Consider the following 23,306-nt stretch of genomic DNA (forward strand, 5'->3'; position numbering starts at 1 on the left):
GACTTCCAAATCCCTGCCTAGTGTGTAGTCAAAAGAGCACAGCTAAGACGAGAGGACAGAAGAGCCCGGCGTGGCTCGCATGTCAAGATCGTAAAATCGGACAAATGTGGAGGGCGTGGACCACCCCGCAGCGTTGCAGATGTCCAAGAGGGACACACCTGCTGAGAAGGCCTTGGAGGCCGCCATACTCCGAGTAGAGTGAGCCTTGGCCCCCAAAGGGGGGGGAAGACCAGAGGACTCATAGGAGAGGTTGATAGCCTCGACTATCCAACGACTAAGGGTCTGCTTGGTGGCAGGAGAACCCTTGTTAGAAGGACCGTAGCAAACAAGCAATTGGTCTGATTTTCTCCACAGGGCAGCTCTGTGGACGTATGCGTCCAGTGCTCGCACTGGACACATACAGTTTAGCTTCTCTTGGTCGTGCTCCCGAAAGGGAGGAGGACAGAAGGCCTGCAGTACGATAGGCTGTGGTGTAACAGAGGGAACCTTCGGAACGTAACCCGCTCAAGGGTATAAAAATGCTTTGGCCATACCAGGGGCAAAGTCTAAGTAGGTAGGGGCCACCGAAAGGGCCTGAAGATCTCCAACTCTCTTTAGTGAGGTGATTGCCAGTAATAGGGCAGTTTTAAGTGTCAGATGTCTATCTGAGATATCTTGTATAGGCTCGAATGGAGCTTTACAAAGAGCCTCTAGAACCACAACCAAATCCCAGGGGGGAACACGGGATCGTACTGGAGGTCTCAGCCTCAGCGCACCGCGGAGGAAACGTGTAACTAGGGGGTGTCTACCCACTGACTGACCATTGAAAGGGACGTGGAAAGCAGCTATGGCCGCCACGTAAACCTTTAAGGTGGAGTGGGATAACCCCGCAGAGAGCCTGGCTTGTAAAAACTCCAGAACTGTACCAACTGGGCAGTCTGCTGGGTCAAGCTGGCGGTCTCTGCACCATGAAGTGAAGAGCTTCCACTTCAGGGCGTACAGTTTCCTCGTAGAGGGAGCTCTGGATTGGAGTAGGGTCTCAACAACCTCGGTTGAGAGACCGGCTGCTAACAGCTGTGCCCCCTCAGGGGCCACACCCACAGCCTCCACAACTCCGGGCGAGGGTGAATTATCGTGCCCTGCGCCTGTGAGAGTAGGTCTGTCCTGATCGGTATCTCCCACGGAGAGCCGTCGAGGAGCGAGACTAGATCTGAGAACCATACTCGGCCCGGCCAGAACGGGGCTACTAGTAGTAGACGGGCCCCGTCCCGGCGTACTCTCGCCAGAACTCCCGGGAGCAGAGCGATAGGGGGAAAAGCGTACAGACGAAGCCTCGGCCAGGTCTGTACCATAGCGTCCAGTCCCAGAGGAGCTGGATGAACTAGAGAGAACCAGAGGGGACATTGCGATGTCTCCTGAGTCGCAAAGAGGTCCACCTGAGCTGTACCAAATACTCTCCATATCTGCTTCACCACCTCGGGGTGAAGCATCCATTCCCCGGGCCTCGGCCCCTGTCTCGACAGTATGTCTGCTCCCACATTCAATCTCCCAGGAATATACGCTGCTCTGATCGAGAGGAGCTTGCCCTGGGACCACAGAAGGATCTGGTGTGCCAGCTTGTACAAGGGGCGCGAACGCAGACCCCCCTGGTGATTGATATAAGAGACCACTGATGTGTTGTCGGTGCGCACCAACACATGGTGACCTCTCAGGTCCGGGAGGAAATATTTCAATGCTCGATAGACCGCTAGTATCTCTAGGCAATTGATGTGCCATGTTAGATGGCGACCACTCCACAGACCGCGGGCAGGGTGGCCACTCATGACCGCACCCCAACCGGTGAGGGACGCATCTGTCGCTAGCGTTACACGGCGACAAGGAACTCCCAGCACCGGGCCCTGATTCAAGAACCAAGGTTTCCTCCACATGTCTAAGGCACGAAGGCACCGCCGCGTGACCTTGATAACTCGACGTGGATTTCCCCTCGGGGAAAAACCCTTGGACTTGAGCCACCACTGTAGGGGTCTCATGTACAGCAGGCCAAAAGGTATCACGTTGGACGCAGCTGCCATCAGCCCTAACAATCTCTGGAATTGTTTGACAGTGAGTGACTGGCCTTCTTTGACTCTCTCGACTGATGTGAGGATCGACTCGATCCGAGCAGGAGACAAGCGTGCCTGCATCGTGGTCGAATTCCACACTACGCCTAGATAGGTGGTTCTCTGAACTGGAGAAAGTACACTCTTCTTGGCGTTTAGTCTCAAACCCAGCTCCCCCATGTGTGCGAGAACGACATCTCGATGTCGAGCCGCCATCTGCTCTGATTGAGCTAGGATCAACCAATCGTCGATATAGTTCAGAATGCGGATGCCCTGCATACGGAGGGATACCAGAGCCGCATCCATACATTTCGTGAACGTGCGGGGTGAGAGTGCGAGGCCAAAGGGAAGTACTCGATATTGATAAGCTTTGCCCCCGAAAGCGAACCTCAGAAACTTCCTGTGTTGTGGAAGGATGGATATGTGGAAGTATGCATCTTTGAGATCTATTGTGACAAACCAGTCCTCGGATCTGATTTGAGCTACAACCTGGTTGACAGTGAGCATCTTGAACTTCAGTGACATAACTGAGCGGTTCAGGAGACGCAAGTCCAGGATCGGACGCAACCCCCCATCCTTCTTTGGAACTATGAAATACCGGCTGTAAAATCCGGATTCCCTGTCTAGAGGAGGGACCACCTCGATGGCCTCCTTCCTTAATAGGGTATTCACTTCTTGTTCCATAACCAGAGCCTGCTGGGGGCCGACCACAGTCGGTGTAACCCCGTTGAACTTCGGTGGTGGATGACCGAACTGAATGCAATAGCCTCTTTCTATTGTACGCAGGACCCATTGAGATACATTTGGCAGTAGCTTCCACGCTGCTAAATAATCTACTAAGGGAATCAGTCTCTCGAGACTGACCTCTGGTGTAAGAGGCCCCCGAAGGGGCGGCGAGCATCCCAGCTCCGCTACGGTCACGGGCGGAAGTAACTGGGAGTGGTGCTCGCTGGAGGCCGCTGCGCCCTGAAACTCTGGCAGGGTTGGCAGACCGACCTCCTGAGGGTACTGAGGTGAGACGGGCACCGTGTAATGAGGTGAACCGCGCTCTACCCCAGCAGGGGCTACCCTCTGGATCCTGGCGTCAGGATCGTTTCGTCGAGGATTTCCGGGCTTCGATGACAGATCTTAAATCGGCTTTCGCCCTAGAAGCCCCCGACTCAGAGCGTCGTTGCCCTCGGTCCCGACGTGGGGGAGCACGAGTGGCGACGCTCTGTTTTTGCGCTACCCGGTGTGAGGAGCCGGTATGTGGCGTGGTCATCTCCCGCCCAGATGTACCACGAGAGCGACGAGGGAGGAAACTCTGGAACGCCGCCGCCTGCTTGTGCGCCTCCTGGAACCTGTCGACGACAGTATTAACTGTGTCGCCGAACAGGCCCGAGGCTTGAAGCGGGGCGTCCAGGAGGCAGACCCTGTCCCGTTCTTTAATTTCTGACAGGGTCAGCCACAAATGCCTCTCCGCGGCCACTAAAGCTGCCATAGACCGCCCAATTGCGCGAGCGGTCTCCTTAGTGGCGCGGAGGGAGAGATCAGCGGTCTTCCAGAGTTCTTCAATCTCCTCAGACTTAATCCCCTCCCCCTCATCGATATCTCTCAGCAGGTCAGCCTGATAAGCTTGCAGGACTGCCATAGTATGAAGGCACGCCCCAGCCTGACCTGCTGCCACATAACCTTTGCCCACTAGCGATGATGTAACTCGAAGCGGCTTAGTGGGCAATGTCGGAGCCTTTAGAGACGAGGCCGAACCGGGTGACAGATAGCTCGCGAGCGTCTGTTCAGCCCGTGGCATCGCTCTATAACCACGCTCTCCCAGCCCCATCACGTTGCCATAGTATAGTGAATCGGGGCCAAAGAGGCGGGTCGAATACGGGTGTTTCCACGATCTCGATAACTCGTCATGGAGATCGGGAAAATATGGAAGGCTCCGACGTGGAGGTGGTTGCTTCGGCCGCAGAAAGCGTTCGTCTAATTTGCTTCTCTGCGGCTCAGTCTGTTTTTCAGCAGGCCAGTCAATTTTTAATTTATCTACTGCCCGCGTGACCACCTCCAACAGCTCCTCATACTGGGGCGACAGGGCTGGCGAATCCCCAGCAACAGTCTCCACATCGACCTCCTCGGAGGACGAGAGGTGAAGAGCTGATCCCTCACCCTGGGGGGAAGAAACCGACGAGCGTGCTTCCGAACCCAGGGTTTGGGCGCCGGATCTGGCAGATGAGGAAGGAGATAAGGACTGGCCCGTCTCCATTCCTTCTGACAGATCCACCTGCGAACCCCACGAGTGCAGCAGCCGCTCTGCCTCGGCAGAAGCGGGGCCAGCACCGCGAGGAACGCTGGTGAAGGCTCCCTCCTCGAAGAGAGCCCTCCGGGATCGAAGCGTCCGCATTGGCAAACGATCACAATGCGGGCAGTCGGCCCCCTCGAGAGCCGACTCAGCGTGCTTCGATCCCAGGCAAGCCACGCACAGCCTGTGTGTATCCCCACTCGTAATGTAGCGAGTGCAGGGAGGAACACACAGTCTGTAACGCGGCTTGGAATCGCCCTTCAAATGTTTGGTCTTTTGCTTTTGTTTAGGCATATTGTAGCTGTTTTAGCGATCTTTTTAAGCTAAGGGACAGACAACAATAAATAGGACCAACAGACAGACTTTTGCACATGCACACACAGAGCGCTTGCTGACAGATTCGAAGGTGAAGCCAGCTGCACGGTACGTGCTTTTATAGCTTCCTGGTCGCTACGTCACCCCGCCCGTGACGTCACGCCTTTCCGATGGACTGATTGCACACGATATTCAGAGTCGGTCTCGTCAGGGACGTTCCCCAAAAGCGTTTCGACGCAGCTCGAGTTCCTGAAAAGGAACTGTGTTTCTTCATTGCAAAAAGCACATTAGTTCATTAGTCAGAGAGATCTTTCATGTTTGCAAGTTATGCAGTTAACATTGTAAAAAGCTACATTCTCTCAAGGAGAGATAAGCTGTATTGCATATGTGGGCTTGTTTTAGCATCGTTTCACCAGAACCACTAACTAAACATTAGTGCTCTCAGATGCTTTTATACTGCAATCCTGAGCTCTGAAGCTGTAACATAAGTTTATGTGCATAGAACATGAAACACATTAAAAACTGTGTTTCTTCATTGCAAAAAGCACATTTGTTCATTAGTCAGAGAGATCTTTAATGTTGGCAAGTTTTGCAGTTAACATTGTAAAAAGCTACATTCTCTCAAGGAGAGATAAGCTGTATTGCATATGTGGGCTTGTTTTAGCATCGTTTCACCAGAACCACTAACTAAACATTAGTGCTCTCAGATGCTCTTATACTGTAATCCTGAGCTCTGAAGCTGTAACATAAAGTTTATGTGCATAGAACATGTAACACATTAAAAACTGTTTTTCTGCATTGCAAAAAACACATTAATTCATTAGTCAGAGAGATCTTTCATGTTGGCAAGTTTTGCAGTTAACATTGTAATAAGCTACATTCTCTCAATGAGAGATAAGCTGTATTGCATATGTGGGCTTGTTTTAGCATCGTTTCACCAGAACCACTAACTAAACATTAGTGCTCTCAGATGCTCTTATACTGCAATCCTGAGCTCTGAAGCTGTAACATAAGTTTATGTGCATAGAACATGTAACACATTAAAAAGTGTGTTCCTTCATTGCAAAAAGCACATTTGTTCATTAGTCAGAGAGATCTTTTATGTTGGCAAGTTTTGCAGTTAACATTGTAAAAAGCTACATTCTCTCAAGGAGAGATAAGCTGTATTGCATATGTGGGCTTGTTTTAGCATCGTTTCACCAGAACCACTAACTAAACATTAGTGCTCTCAGATGCTCTTATACTGCGATCCTGAGCACTGAATCTGTAACATAAGTTTATGTGCATAGAACAATAAAACACATTAAAAACTGTGTTTCTTCATTGCAAAAAGCACATTAGTTCATTAGTCAGAGAGATCTTTCATGTTGGCAAGTTTTGCAGTTAACATTGTAAAAAGCTACATTCTCTCAAGGAGAGATAAGCTGTATTGCATATGTGGGCTTGTTTTAGCATCGTTTCACCAGAACCACGAACTAAACATTAGTGCTCTCAGATGCTCTTATACTGCAATCCTGAGCTCTGAAGCTGTAACATAAGTTTATGTGCATGTAAAACATTAAAAACTGTGTTTCTTCTTTGCAAAAAGCACATTTGTTCATTAGTCAGAGAGATCTTTAATGTTGGCAAGTTTTGCAGTTAACATTGTAAAAAGCTACATTCTCTCAATGAGAGATAAGCTGTATTGCATATGTGGGCTTGTTTTAGCATCGTTTCACCAGAACCACGAACTAAACATTTGTGCTCTCAGATGCTCAAATACTGCAATCCTGAGCAATGAAGCTGTAACATAAGTTTATGTGCATAGAACATGAAACACATTAAAAACTGTGTTTCTTCATTGCAAAAAGCACATTAGTTCATTAGTCAGAGAGATCTTTCATGTTTGCAAGTTATGCAGTTAACATTGTAAAAAGCTACATTCTCTCAAGGAGAGATAAGCTGTATTGCATATGTGGGCTTGTTTTAGCATCGTTTCACCAGAACCACTAACTAAACATTAGTGCTCTCAGATGCTCTTATACTGTAATCCTGAGCTCTGAAGCTGTAACATAAAGTTTATGTGCATAGAACATGTAACACATTAAAAACTGTTTTTCTGCATTGCAAAAAACACATTAATTCATTAGTCAGAGAGATCTTTCATGTTGGCAAGTTTTGCAGTTAACATTGTAATAAGCTACATTCTCTCAATGAGAGATAAGCTGTATTGCATATGTGGGCTTGTTTTAGCATCGTTTCACCAGAACCACTAACTAAACATTAGTGCTCTCAGATGCTCTTATACTGCAATCCTGAGCTCTGAAGCTGTAACATAAGTTTATGTGCATAGAACATGTAACACATTAAAAACTGTGTTCCTTCATTGCAAAAAGCACATTTGTTCATTAGTCAGAGAGATCTTTTATGTTGGCAAGTTTTGCAGTTAACATTGTAAAAAGCTACATTCTCTCAAGGAGAGATAAGCTGTATTGCATATGTGGCCTTGTTTTAGCATCGTTTCACCAGAACCACTAACTAAACATTAGTGCTCTCAGATGCTCTTATACTGCGATCCTGAGCTCTGAAACTGTAACATAAGTTTATGTGCATATAACATGTAACACATTAAAAACTGTGTTTCTTCATTGCAAAAAGCACATTTGTTTATTAGTCAGAGAGATCTTTCATGTTGGCAAGTTTTGCAGTTAACATTGTAAAAAGCTACATTCTCTCAAGGAGAGATAGGCTGTATTGCATATGTGGGCTTGTTTTAGCATCGTTTCACCAGAACCACTAACTAAACATTAGTGCTCTCAGTAGCTCTATACTTACAATCCTGAGCACTGAAGCTGTAACATAAGTTCATGTGCATAGAACATGAAACACATTAAAAACTGTTTTTCTTCATTGCAAAAAGCCCATTAGTTCATTAGTCAGAGAGATCTTTCATGTTGGCAAGTTTTGCAGTTAACACTGTAAAAAGCTACATTCTCTCAAGGAGAGATAAGCTTTATTGCATATGTGGGCTTGTTTTAGCATCGTTTCACCAGAACCACTTAATAAACATTATTGCTCTCAGTAGCTCTATACTTACAAGCCTGGGCACTGAAGCTGTAACATAAGTTTATGTGCATAGAACATGTAACACATTAAAAACTGTTTTTCTGCATTGCAAAAAGCACATTAGTTCATTAGTCAGAGAGATCTTTCATGTTGGCAAGTTTTGCAGTTAACATTGTAAAAAGCTACATTCTCTCAATGAGAGATAAGCTGTATTGCATATGTGGGCTTGTTTTAGCATCGTTTCACCAGAACCACTAACTAAACATTAGTGCTCTCAGTAGCTCTATACTTACAATCCTGAGCACTGAAGCTGTAACATAAGTTTATGTGCATAGAACATGAAACACATTAAAAACTGTGTTTCTTCATTGCAAAAAGCACATTAGTTCATTAGTCAGAGAGATCTTTCATGTTGGCAAGTTTTGCCGTTAACATTGTAATAAGCTACATTCTCTCAATGAGAGTTAAGCTGTATTGCATATGTGGGCTTGTTTTAGCATCGTTTCACCAGAAGCACTAACTAAACATTAGTGCTCTAAGTAGCTCTTATACTGCAATCCTGAGCACTGAAGCTGTAACATAAATCTATATAAATAGAACATGTAACACATTAAAAACTGTTTTTCTGCATTGCAAAAAAACACATTATTTCATTAGTCAGAGAGATCTTTCATGTTTGCAAGTTTTGCAGTTAACATTGTAAAAAGCTACATTCTCTCAAGGAGAGTTAAGCTGTACTGCATATTTTGGCTTGTTTTAGCATCGTTTCACCAGAAGCACTAACTAAACATTAGTGCTCTAAGTAGCTCTTATACTGTAATCCTGAGCACTGAAGCTGTTACATAAGTCTATATGCATAGAACATGTAACACATTAAAAACTGTTTTTCTGCATTGCAAAAAACACATTAGTTCATTAGTCAGAGAGATCTTTCATGTTTGCAAGTTTTGCAGTTAACATTGTAAAAAGCTATATTCTCTCAAGGAGAGATAAGCTGTATTGCATATGTGGGCTTGTTTTAGCATCGTTTCACCAGAACCACTAACTAAACATTAGTACTCTCAGTAGATCTATACTTACAATCCTGAGCACTGAAGCTGTAACATAAGTATATGTGCATAGAACATGTAACACATTAAAAACTGTTTTTCTGCATTGCAAAAAACACATTAGTTCATTAGTCAGAGAGATCTTTCATGTTTGCAAGTTATGCAGTTAACATTGTAAAAAGCTATATTCTCTAAACGAGAGATAAGCTGTATTGCATATGTGGGCTTGTTTTAGCATCGTTTCACCAGAACCACTAACTAAACATTAGTGCTCTCAATAGCTCTATACTTACAATCCTGAGCACTGAAGATGTAACATAAGTTTATGTGCATAGAACATGTAACACATTAAAAATTGTTTTTCTGCATTGCAAAAAACACATTAGTTCATTAGTCAGAGAGATCTTTCATGTTTGCAATTTATGCAGTTAACATTGTAACAAGCTACATTCTCTCAATTAGAAATAAGCTGTATTGCTTATGTGGGCTTGTTTTAGCATCGTTTCACCAGAACCACTAACTAAACATTAGTGCTCTAAGTAGCTGTTATACTGCAATCCTGAGCACTGAAGCTGTAACATAAGTCTATATGCATAGAACATGTAACACATTAAAAACTGTTTTTCTGCATTGCAAAAAACACATTAGTTCATTAGTCAGAGAGATCTTTCATGTTTGCAAGTTATGCAGTTAACATTGTAAAAAGCTACATTCTCTCAAGGAGAGATAAGCTGTATTGCATATGTGGGCTTGTTTTAGCATCGTTTCACCAAAACCACTAACTAAACATTAGTGTTCTCAATAGCTCTATACTTACAATCCTGAGCACTGAAGATGTAAACTAAGTTTATGTGCATAGACATGAAACACATTTAAAACTGTGTTTCTTCATTGCAAAAAACACATTAGTTCATTAGTCAGAGAGATCTTTCATGTTTGCAAGTTTTGCAGTTAACATTGTAAAAAGCTACATTCTCTCAAGGAGAGATAAGCTGTATTGCATATGTGGGCTTGTTTTAGCATCGTTTCACCAGAACCACTAACTAAACATTAGTGCTCTCAGATGCTCTTATACTGCGATCCTGAGCACTGAATCTGTAACATAAGTTTATGTGCATAGAACAATAAAACACATTAAAAACTGTGTTTCTTCATTGCAAAAAGCACATTAGTTCATTAGTCAGAGAGATCTTTCATGTTGGCAAGTTTTGCAGTTAACATTGTAAAAAGCTACATTCTCTCAAGGAGAGATAAGCTGTATTCCATATGTGGGCTTGTTTTAGCATCGTTTCACCAGAACCACGAACTAAACATTAGTGCTCTCAGATGCTCTTATACTGCAATCCTGAGCTCTGAAGCTGTAACATAAGTTTATGTGCATGTAAAACATTAAAAACTGTGTTTCTTCTTTGCAAAAAGCACATTTGTTCATTAGTCAGAGAGATCTTTAATGTTGGCAAGTTTTGCAGTTAACATTGTAAAAAGCTACATTCTCTCAATGAGAGATAAGCTGTATTGCATATGTGGGCTTGTTTTAGCATCGTTTCACCAGAACCACGAACTAAACATTTGTGCTCTCAGATGCTCAAATACTGCAATCCTGAGCAATGAAGTTGTAACATAAGTTTATGTGCATAGAACATGAAACACATTAAAAACTGTGTTTCTTCATTGCAAAAAGCACATTAGTTCATTAGTCAGAGAGATCTTTCATGTTTGCAAGTTATGCAGTTAACATTGTAAAAAGCTACATTCTCTCAAGGAGAGATAAGCTGTATTGCATATGTGGGCTTGTTTTAGCATCGTTTCACCAGAACCACTAACTAAACATTAGTGCTCTCAGATGCTCTTATACTGTAATCCTGAGCTCTGAAGCTGTAACATAAAGTTTATGTGCATAGAACATGTAACACATTAAAAACTGTTTTTCTGCATTGCAAAAAACACATTAATTCATTAGTCAGAGAGATCTTTCATGTTGGCAAGTTTTGCAGTTAACATTGTAATAAGCTACATTCTCTCAATGAGAGATAAGCTGTATTGCATATGTGGGCTTGTTTTAGCATCGTTTCACCAGAACCACTAACTAAACATTAGTGCTCTCAGATGCTCTTATACTGCAATCCTGAGCTCTGAAGCTGTAACATAAGTTTATGTGCATAGAACATGTAACACATTAAAAACTGTGTTCCTTCATTGCAAAAAGCACATTTGTTCATTAGTCAGAGAGATCTTTTATGTTGGCAAGTTTTGCAGTTAACATTGTAAAAAGCTACATTCTCTCAAGGAGAGATAAGCTGTATTGCATATGTGGCCTTGTTTTAGCATCGTTTCACCAGAACCACTAACTAAACATTAGTGCTCTCAGATGCTCTTATACTGCGATCCTGAGCTCTGAAACTGTAACATAAGTTTATGTGCATATAACATGTAACACATTAAAAACTGTGTTTCTTCATTGCAAAAAGCACATTTGTTTATTAGTCAGAGAGATCTTTCATGTTGGCAAGTTTTGCAGTTAACATTGTAAAAAGCTACATTCTCTCAAGGAGAGATAGGCTGTATTGCATATGTGGGCTTGTTTTAGCATCGTTTCACCAGAACCACTAACTAAACATTAGTGCTCTCAGTAGCTCTATACTTACAATCCTGAGCACTGAAGCTGTAACATAAGTTCATGTGCATAGAACATGAAACACATTAAAAACTGTTTTTCTTCATTGCAAAAAGCCCATTAGTTCATTAGTCAGAGAGATCTTTCATGTTGGCAAGTTTTGCAGTTAACACTGTAAAAAGCTACATTCTCTCAAGGAGAGATAAGCTTTATTGCATATGTGGCCTTGTTTTAGCATCGTTTCACCAGAACCACTTAATAAACATTATTGCTCTCAGTAGCTCTATACTTACAAGCCTGGGCACTGAAGCTGTAACATAAGTTTATGTGCATAGAACATGTAACACATTAAAAACTGTTTTTCTGCATTGCAAAAAGCACATTAGTTCATTAGTCAGAGAGATCTTTCATGTTGGCAAGTTTTGCAGTTAACATTGTAAAAAGCTACATTCTCTCAATGAGAGATAAGCTGTATTGCATATGTGGGCTTGTTTTAGTATCGTTTCAACCAGAACCACTAACTAAACATTAGTGCTCTCAGTAGCTCTATACTTACAATCCTGAGCACTGAAGCTGTAACATAAGTTTATGTGCATAGAACATGAAACACATTAAAAACTGTGTTTCTTCATTGCAAAAAGCACATTAGTTCATTAGTCAGAGAGATCTTTCATGTTGGCAAGTTTTGCCGTTAACATTGTAATAAGCTACATTCTCTCAATGAGAGTTAAGCTGTATTGCATATGTGGGCTTGTTTTAGCATCGTTTCACCAGAAGCACTAACTAAACATTAGTGCTCTAAGTAGCTCTTATACTGCCATCCTGAGCACTGAAGCTGTAACATAAATCTATATAAATAGAACATGTAACACATTAAAAACTGTTTTTCTGCATTGCAAAAAAACACATTATTTCATTAGTCAGAGAGATCTTTCATGTTTGCAAGTTTTGCAGTTAACATTGTAAAAAGCTACATTCTCTCAAGGAGAGATAAGCTGTATTGCATATGTGGGCTTGTTTTAGCATCGTTTCACCAGAACCACTAACTAAACATTAGTGCTCTCAGAGGCTCTTATACTGCAATCCTGTGCTCTGAAGCTGTAACATAAGTTTATGTGCATAGAACATGAAACACATTAAAAACTGTGTTTCTTCATTGCAAAAAGCACATTTGTTCATTAGTCAGAGAGATCTTTCATGTTGGCAAGTTTTGCAGTTAACATTGTAAAAAGCTACATTCTCTAAAGGAGAGATAAGCTGTATTGCATATGTGGGCTTGTTTTAGCATCGTTTCACCACAACCACTAACTAAACATTAGTGCTCTCAGTAGCTCTACACTTACAGTCCTGAGCACTGAATCTGTAACATAAGTTTATGTGCATAGAACATAAAACACATTAAAAACTGTGTTTCTTCATTGCAAAAAGCACATTAGTTCATTAGTCAGAGAGATCTTTCATGTTGGCAAGTTTTGCAGTTAACATTGTTAAAAAGCTACATTCTCTCAAGGAGAGATAAGCTGTATTGCATATGTGGGCTTGTTTTAGCATCGTTTCACCAGAACCACTAACTAAACATTAGTGCTCTCAATAGCTCTATACTTACAATCCTGAGCACTGAAGATGTAACATAAGTTTATGTGCATAGAACATGTAACACATTAAAAATTGTTTTTCTGCATTGCAAAAAACACATTAGTTCATTAGTCAGAGAGATCTTTCATGTTTGCAATTTATGCAGTTAACATTGTAACAAGCTACATTCTCTCAATGAGAAATAAGCTGTATTGCTTATGTGGGCTTGTTTTAGCATCGTTTCACCAGAACCACTAACTAAACATTAGTGCTCTAAGTAGCTGTTATACTGCAATCCTGAGCACTGAAGCTGTAACATAAGTCTATATGCATAGAACATGTAACACATTAAAAACTGTTTTTCTGCATTGCAAAAAACACATTAGTTCATTAGTCAGAGAGATCTTTCATGTTTGCAAGTTATGCAGTTAACATTGTAAAAAGCTACATTCTCTCAAGGAGAGATAAGCTGTATTGCATATGTGGGCTTGTTTTAGCATCGTTTCACCAAAACCACTAACTAAACATTAGTGTTCTCAATAGCTCTATACTTACAATCCTGAGCACTGAAGATGTAAACTAAGTTTATGTGCATAGACATGAAACACATTTAAAACTGTGTTTCTTCATTGCAAAAAACACATTAGTTCATTAGTCAGAGAGATCTTTAATGTTGGCAAGTTTTGCAGTTAACATTGTAAAAAGCTACATTCTGTCAAGGAGAGATAAGCTGTATTGCATATGTGGGCTTGTTTTAGCATCGTTTCACCAGAACCACTAACTAAACATTAGTGCTCTCAGAGGCTCTTATACTGCAATCCTGTGCTCTGAAGCTGTAACATAAGTTTATGTGCATAGAACATGAAACACATTAAAAACTGTGTTTCTTTATTGCAAAAAGCACATTTGTTCATTAGTCAGAGAGATCTTTCATGTTGGCAAGTTTTGCAGTTAACATTGTAAAAAACTACATTCTCTCAAGGAGAGATAAGCTGTATTGCATATGCGGGCTTGTTTTAGCATCGTTTCACCAGAACCACTAACTAAACATTAGTGCTCTCAGATGCTCTTATACTGCAATCCTGAGCTCTGAAGCTGTAACATAAGTTTATGTGCATAGAACATGTAACACATTAAAAACTGTGTTCCTTCATTGCAAAAAGCACATTTGTTCATTAGTCAGAGATATCTTTTATGATGGCAAGTTTTGCAGTTAACATTGTAAAAAGCTACATTCTCTCAATCAGAGATAAGCTGTATTGCATATGTGGGCTTGTTTTAGCATCGTTTTACCAGAAGCACTAACTAAACATTAGTGCTCTCAAGTAGATCTATACTTACAATCCTGAGCACTGAAGCTGTAACATAAGTTTATGTGCATAGAACATGTAACACATTAAAAACTGTTTTTCTTCATTGCAAAAAGCACATTAGTTCATTAGTCAGAGAGATCTTTCATGTTGGCAAGTTTTGCAGTTAACATTGTTAAAAAGCTACATTCTCTCAAGGAGAGATAAGCTGTATTGCATATGTGGGCTTGTTTTAGCATCGTTTCACCAGAACCACTAACTAAACATTAGTGCTCTCAGATGCTCTTATACTGCGATCCTGAGCTCTGAAGCTGTAACATAAGTTTATGTGCATAGAACATGTAACACATTAAAAACTGTGTTTCTTCATTGCAAAAAGCACATTTGTTCATTAGTCAGAGAGATCTTTAATGTTGGCAAGTTTTGCAGTTAACATTGTAAAAAGCTACATTCTCTCAATGAGAGATAAGCTGTATTGCATATGTGGGCTTGTTTTAGCATCGTTTCACCAGAACCACGAACTAAACGTTTGTGCTCTCAGATGCTCAAATACTGCAATCCTGAGCAATGAAGCTGTAACATAAGTTTATGTGCATAGAACATGAAACACATTAAAAACTGTGTTTCTTCATTGCAAAAAGCACATTAGTTCATTAGTCAGAGAAATCTTTCATGTTTGCAAGTTATGCAGTTAACATTGTAAAAAGCTACATTCTCTCAAGGAGAGATAAGCTGTATTGCATATGTGGGCTTGTTTTAGCATCGTTTCACCAGAACCACTAACTAAACATTAGTGCTCTCAGAGGCTCTTATACTGCAATCCTGTGCTCTGAAGCTGTAACATAAGTTTATGTGCATAGAACATGAAACACATTAAAAACTGTGTTTCTTCATTGCAAAAAGCACATTTGTTCATTAGTCAGAGAGATCTTTCATGTTGGCAAGTTTTGCAGTTAACATTGTAAAAAACTACATTCTCTCAAGGAGAGATAAGCTGTATTGCATATGCGGGCTTGTTTTAGCATCGTTTCACCAGAACCACTAACTAAACATTAGTGCTCTCAGATGCTCTTATACTGCAATCCTGAGCTCTGAAGCTGTAACATAAGTTTATGTGCATAGAACATGTAACACATTAAAAACTGTGTTCCTTCATTGCAAAAAGCACATTTGTTCATTAGTCAGAGATATCTTTTATGATGGCAAGTTTTGCAGTTAACATTGTAAAAAGCTACATTCTCTCAATGAGAGATAAGCTGTATTGCATATGTGGGCTTGTTTTAGCATCGTTTTACCAGAAGCACTAACTAAACATTAGTGCTCTCAAGTAGATCTATACTTACAATCCTGAGCACTGAAGCTGTAACATAAGTTTATGTGCATAGAACATGTAACACATTAAAAACTGTTTTTCGTCATTGCAAAAAGCACATTAGTTCATTAGTCAGAGAGATCTTTCATGTTGGCAAGTTTTGCAGTTAACATTGTTAAAAAGCTACATTCTCTCAAGGAGAGATAAGCTGTATTGCATATGTGGGCTTGTTTTAGCATCGTTTCACCAGAACCACTAACTAAACATTAGTGCTCTCAGATGCTCTTATACTGCGATCCTGAGCTCTGAAGCTGTAACATAAGTTTATGTGCATAGAACATGTAACACATTAAAAACTGTGTTTCTTCATTGCAAAAAGCACATTTGTTCATTAGTCAGAGAGATCTTTAATGTTGGCAAGTTTTGCAGTTAACATTATAAAAAGCTACATTCTCTCAATGAGAGATAAGCTGTATTGCATATGTGGGCTTGTTTTAGCATCGTTTCACCAGAACCACGAACTAAACATTTGTGCTCTCAGATGCTCAAATACTGCAATCCTGAGCAATGAAGCTGTAACATAAGTTTATGTGCATAGAACATGAAACACATTAAAAACTGTGTTTCTTCATTGCAAAAAGCACATTAGTTCATTAGTCAGAGAAATCTTTCATGTTTGCAAGTTATGCAGTTAACATTGTAAAAAGCTACATTCTCTCAAGGAGAGATAAGCTGTATTGCATATGTGGGCTTGTTTTAGCATCGTTTCACCAGAACCACTAACTAAACATTAGTGCTCTCAGAGGCTCTTATACAGCAATCCTGTGCTCTGAAGCTGTAACATAAGTTTATGTGCATAGAACATGAAACACATTAAAAACTGTGTTTCTTCATTGCAAAAAGCACATTTGTTCATTAGTCAGAGAGATCTTTCATGTTGGCAAGTTTTGCAGTTAACATTGTAAAAAACTACATTCTCTCAAGGAGAGATAAGCTGTATTGCATATGCGGGCTTGTTTTAGCATCGTTTCACCAGAACCACTAACTAAACATTAGTGCTCTCAGATGCTCTTATACTGCAATCCTGAGCTCTGAAGCTGTAACATAAGTTTATGTGCATAGAACATGTAACACATTAAAAACTGTGTTCCTTCATTGCAAAAAGCACATTTGTTCATTAGTCAGAGATATCTTTTATGATGGCAAGTTTTGCAGTTAACATTGTAAAAAGCTACATTCTCTCAATGAGAGATAAGCTGTATTGCATATGTGGGCTTGTTTTAGCATCGTTTTACCAGAAGCACTAACTAAACATTAGTGCTCTCAAGTAGATCTATACTTACAATCCTGAGCACTGAAGCTGTAACATAAGTTTATGTGCATAGAACATGTAACACATTAAAAACTGTTTTTCGTCATTGCAAAAAGCACATTAGTTCATTAGTCAGAGAGATCTTTCATGTTGGCAAGTTTTGCAGTTAACATTGTTAAAAAGCTACATTCTCTCAAGGAGAGATAAGCTGTATTGCATATGTGGGCTTGTTTTAGCATCGTTTCACCAGAACCACTAACTAAACATTAGTGCTCTCAGATGCTCTTATACTGCGATCCTGAGCTCTGAAGCTGTAACATAAGTTCATGTGCATAGAACATGTAACACATTAAAAACTGTGTTTCTTCATTGCAAAAAGCACATTTGTTCATTAGTCAGAGAGATCTTTAATGTTGGCAAGTTTTGCAGTTAACATTGTAAAAAGCTACATTCTCTCAATGAGAGATAAGCTGTATTGCATATGTGGGCTTGTTTTAGCATCGTTTCACCAGAACCACGAACTAAACATTTGTGCTCTCAGATGCTCAAATACTGCAATCCTGAGCAATGAAGCTGTAACATAAGTTTATGTGCATAGAACATGAAACACATTAAAAACTGTGTTTCTTCATTGCAAAAAGCACATTAGTTCATTAGTCAGAGAAATCTTTCATGTTTGCAAGTTATGCAGTTAACATTGTAAAAAGCTACATTCTCTCAAGGAGAGATAAGCTGTATTGCATATGTGGGCTTGTTTTAGCATCGTTTCACCAGAACCACTAACTAAACATTAGTGCTCTCAGAGGCTCTTATACAGCAATCCTGTGCTCTGAAGCTGTAACATAAGTTTATGTGCATAGAACATGAAACACATTAAAAACTGTGTTTCTTCATTGCAAAAAGCACATTTGTTCATTAGTCAGAGAGATCTTTCATGTTGGCAAGTTTTGCAGTTAACATTGTAAAAAACTACATTCTCTCAAGGAGAGATAAGCTGTATTGCATATGCGGGCTTGTTTTAGCATCGTTTCACCAGAACCACTAACTAAACATTAGTGCTCTCAGATGCTCTTATACTGCAATCCTGAGCTCTGAAGCTGTAACATAAGTTTATGTGCATAGAACATGTAACACATTAAAAACTGTGTTCCTTCATTGCAAAAAGCACATTTGTTCATTAGTCAGAGATATCTTTTATGATGGCAAGTTTTGCAGTTAACATTGTAAAAAGCTACATTCTCTCAATGAGAGATAAGCTGTATTGCATATGTGGGCTTGTTTTAGCATCGTTTTACCAGAAGCACTAACTAAACATTAGTGCTCTAAGTAGCTCTTATAGTGGCAATCCTGAGCACTGAAGCTGTAACATAAGTCTATATGCATAGAACATGTAAAACACATTAAAAACAGTTCCTTTTCAGGAACTCGAGCTGCGTCGAAACGCTTTTGGGGAACGTCCCTGACGAGACCGACTCTGAATATCGTGTGCAATCAGTCCATCGGAAAGGCGTGACGTCACGGGCGGGGTGACGTAGCGACCAGGAAGCTATAAAAGCACGTGCCGTGCAGCTGGCTTCAGCTTCGAATCTGTCAGCAAGCGCTCTGTGTGTGCATGTGCAAAAGTCTGTCTGTTGGTCCTATTTATTGTTGTCTGTCCCTCAGCTTAAAAAGATCGCTAAAACAGCTACAATATGCCTAAACAAAAGCAAAAGACCAAACATTTGAAGGGCGATTCCAAGCCGCGTTACGGACTGTGTGTTCCTCCCTGCACTCGCTACATTACGAGTGGGGATACACACATGCTGTGCGTGGCTTGCCTGGGATCGAAGCACGCTGAGTCGGCTCTCGAGGGGGCCGACTGCCCGCATTGTGAACGTTTGCCAATGCGGACGCTTCGATCCCGGAGGGCTCTCTTCGAGGAGGGAGCCTTTACCAGCATTCCTCGCGGTGCTGGCCCCGCTTCTGCCGAGGCAGAGCGGCTGCTGCACTCGTGGGGCTCGCAGGTGGATCTGTCAGAAGGAATGGAGACGGGCCAGTCCTTATCTCCTTCCTCATCTGCCAGATCCGGCGCCCAAACCCTGGGTTCGGAAGCACGCTCGTCGGTTTCTTCCCCCCAGGGTGAGGGATCAGCTCTTCACCTCTCGTCCTCCGAGGAGGTCGATGTGGAGACTGTTGCTGGGGATTCGCCACCCCTGTCGCCCCAGTATGAGGAGCTGTTGGAGGTGGTCACGCGGGCAGTAGATAAATTAAAAATTGACTGGCCTGCTGAAAAACAGACTGAGCCGCAGAGAAGCAAATTAGATGAACGCTTTCTGCGGCCGCAGCAACCACCTCCACGTCGGAGCCTTCCATATTTTCCCGATCTCCATGACGAGTTATCGAGATCGTGGAAACACCCGTATTCGACCCGCCTCTTTGGCCCTGATTCACTATACTATGGCAACGTGATGGGGCTGGGAGAGCGTGGTTATAGAGCGATGCCACGGGCTGAACAGACGCTCGCGAGCTATCTGTCACCCGGTTCGGCCTCGTCTCTAAAGGCTCCGACATTGCCCACTAAGCCGCTTCGAGTTACATCATCGCTAGTGGGCAAAGGTTATGTGGCAGCAGGTCAGGCTGGGGCGTGCCTTCATACTATGGCAGTCCTGCAAGCTTATCAGGCTGACCTGCTGAGAGATGTCGATGAGGGGGAGGGGATTAAGTCTGAGGAGATTGAAGAACTCAGGAAGACCGCTGATCTCTCCCTCCGCGCCACTAAGGAGACCGCTCGCGCAATTGGGCGGTCTATGGCAGCTTTAGTGGCCGCGGAGAGGCATTTGTGGCTGACCCTGTCAGAAATTAAAGAACGGGACAGGGTCTGCCTCCTGGACGCCCCGCTTCAAGCCTCGGGCCTGTTCGGCGACACAGTTAATACTGTCGTCAACAGGTTCCAGGAGGCGCACAAGCAGGCGGCGGCATTCCAGAGTTTCCTCCCTCGTCGCTCTCGTGGTACATCTGGGCGGGAGATGACCACACCACATACCGGCTCCTCACACCGGGTAGCGCAAAAACAGAGCGTCGCCACTCGTGCTCCCCCACGTCGGGACCGAGGGCAACGACGCTCTGAGTCGGGGGCTTCTAGGGCGAAAGCCGATTTAAGATCTGTCATCGAAGCCCGGAAGTCCTCGACGAAACGATCCTGACGCCAGGATCCAGAGGGTAGCCCCTGCTGGGGTAGAGCGCGGTTCACCTCATTACACGGTGCCCGTCTCACCTCAGTACCCTCAGGAGGTCGGTCTGCCAACCCTGCCAGAGTTTCAGGGCGCAGCGGCCTCCAGCGAGCACCACTCCCAGTTACTTCCGCCCGTGACCGTAGCGGAGCTGGGATGCTCGCCGCCCCTTCGGGGGCCTCTTACACCAGAGGTCAGTCTCGAGAGACTGATTCCCTTAGTAGATTATTTAGCAGCGTGGAAGCTACTGCCAAATGTATCTCAATGGGTCCTGCGTACAATAGAAAGAGGCTATTGCATTCAGTTCGGTCATCCACCACCGAAGTTCAACGGGGTTACACCGACTGTGGTCGGCCCCCAGCAGGCTCTGGTTATGGAACAAGAAGTGAATACCCTATTAAGGAAGGAGGCCATCGAGGTGGTCCCTCCTCTAGACAGGGAATCCGGATTTTACAGCCGGTATTTCATAGTTCCAAAGAAGGATGGGGGGTTGCGTCCGATCCTGGACTTGCGTCTCCTGAACCGCTCAGTTATGTCACTGAAGTTCAAGATGCTCACTGTCAACCAGGTTGTAGCTCAAATCAGATCCGAGGACTGGTTTGTCACAATAGATCTCAAAGATGCATACTTCCACATATCCATCCTTCCACAACACAGGAAGTTTCTGAGGTTCGCTTTCGGGGGCAAAGCTTATCAATATCGAGTACTTCCCTTTGGCCTCGCACTCTCACCCCGCACGTTCACGAAATGTATGGATGCGGCTCTGGTATCCCTCCGTATGCAGGGCATCCGCATTTTAAATTATATCGACGATTGGTTGATCCTAGCTCAATCAGAGCAGATGGCGGCTCGACATCGAGATGTCGTTCTCGCACACATGGGGGAGCTGGGTTTGAGATTAAACGCCAAGAAGAGTGTACTTTCTCCAGTTCAGAGAACCACCTATCTAGGCGTAGTGTGGAATTCGACCACGATGCAGGCACGCTTGTCTCCTGCTCGGATCGAGTCGATCCTCACATCAGTCGAGAGAGTCAAAGAAGGCCAGTCACTCACTGTCAAACAATTCCAGAGATTGTTAGGGCTGATGGCAGCTGCGTCCAACGTGATACCTTTTGGCCTGCTGTACATGAGACCCCTACAGTGGTGGCTCAAGTCCAAGGGTTTTTCCCCGAGGGGAAATCCACGTCGAGTTATCAAGGTCACGCGGCGGTGCCTTCGTGCCTTAGACATGTGGAGGAAACCTTGGTTCTTGAATCAGGGCCCGGTGCTGGGAGTTCCTTGTCGCCGTGTAACGCTAGCGACAGATGCGTCCCTCACCGGTTGGGGTGCGGTCATGAGTGGCCACCCTGCCCGCGGTCTGTGGAGTGGTCGCCATCTAACATGGCACATCAATTGCCTAGAGATACTAGCGGTCTATCGAGCATTGAAATATTTCCTCCCGGACCTGAGAGGTCACCATGTGTTGGTGCGCACCGACAACACATCAGTGGTCTCTTATATCAATCACCAGGGGGGTCTGCGTTCGCGCCCCTTGTACAAGCTGGCACACCAGATCCTTCTGTGGTCCCAGGGCAAGCTCCTCTCGATCAGAGCAGCGTATATTCCTGGGAGATTGAATGTGGGAGCAGACATACTGTCGAGACAGGGGCCGAGGCCCGGGGAATGGATGCTTCACCCCGAGGTGGTGAAGCAGATATGGAGAGTATTTGGTACAGCTCAGGTGGACCTCTTTGCGACTCAGGAGACATCGCAATGTCCCCTCTGGTTCTCTCTAGTTCATCCAGCTCCTCTGGGACTGGACGCTATGGTACAGACCTGGCCGAGGCTTCGTCTGTACGCTTTTCCCCCTATCGCTCTGCTCCCGGGAGTTCTGGCGAGAGTACGCCGGGACGGGGCCCGTCTACTACTAGTAGCCCCGTTCTGGCCGGGCCGAGTATGGTTCTCAGATCTAGTCTCGCTCCTCGACGGCTCTCCGTGGGAGATACCGATCAGGACAGACCTACTCTCACAGGCGCAGGGCACGATAATTCACCCTCGCCCGGAGTTGTGGAGGCTGTGGGTGTGGCCCCTGAGGGGGCACAGCTGTTAGCAGCCGGTCTCTCAACCGAGGTTGTTGAGACCCTACTCCAATCCAGAGCTCCCTCTACGAGGAAACTGTACGCCCTGAAGTGGAAGCTCTTCACTTCATGGTGCAGAGACCGCCAGCTTGACCCAGCAGACTGCCCAGTTGGTACAGTTCTGGAGTTTTTACAAGCCAGGCTCTCTGCGGGGTTATCCCACTCCACCTTAAAGGTTTACGTGGCGGCCATAGCTGCTTTCCACGTCCCTTTCAATGGTCAGTCAGTGGGTAGACACCCCCTAGTTACACGTTTCCTCCGCGGTGCGCTGAGGCTGAGACCTCCAGTACGATCCCGTGTTCCCCCCTGGGATTTGGTTGTGGTTCTAGAGGCTCTTTGTAAAGCTCCATTCGAGCCTATACAAGATATCTCAGATAGACATCTGACACTTAAAACTGCCCTATTACTGGCAATCACCTCACTAAAGAGAGTTGGAGATCTTCAGGCCCTTTCGGTGGCCCCTACCTACTTAGACTTTGCCCCTGGTATGGCCAAAGCATTTTTATACCCTCGAGCGGGTTACGTTCCGAAGGTTCCCTCTGTTACACCACAGCCTATCGTACTGCAGGCCTTCTGTCCTCCTCCCTTTCGGGAGCACGACCAAGAGAAGCTAAACTGTATGTGTCCAGTGCGAGCACTGGACGCATACGTCCACAGAGCTGCCCTGTGGAGAAAATCAGACCAATTGCTTGTTTGCTACGGTCCTTCTAACAAGGGTTCTCCTGCCACCAAGCAGACCCTTAGTCGTTGGATAGTCGAGGCTATCAACCTCTCCTATGAGTCCTCTGGTCTTCCCCCCCCTTTGGGGGCCAAGGCTCACTCTACTCGGAGTATGGCGGCCTCCAAGGCCTTCTCAGCAGGTGTGTCCCTCTTGGACATCTGCAACGCTGCGGGGTGGTCCACGCCCTCCACATTTGTCCGATTTTACGATCTTGACATGCGAGCCACGCCGGGCTCTTCTGTCCTCTCGTCTTAGCTGTGCTCTTTTGACTACACACTAGGCAGGGATTTGGAAGTCTGGCAGCGTTGGCACATCGTTCCCCAAAAGCGTTTCGACGCAGCTCGAGTTCCTGAAAAGGAACGTCCCAA

Source organism: Carassius carassius, chromosome 10 (genome assembly GCF_963082965.1).
Source record: "Carassius carassius chromosome 10, fCarCar2.1, whole genome shotgun sequence".
NCBI classification, from domain to species: Eukaryota; Metazoa; Chordata; class Actinopteri; order Cypriniformes; family Cyprinidae; genus Carassius; species Carassius carassius.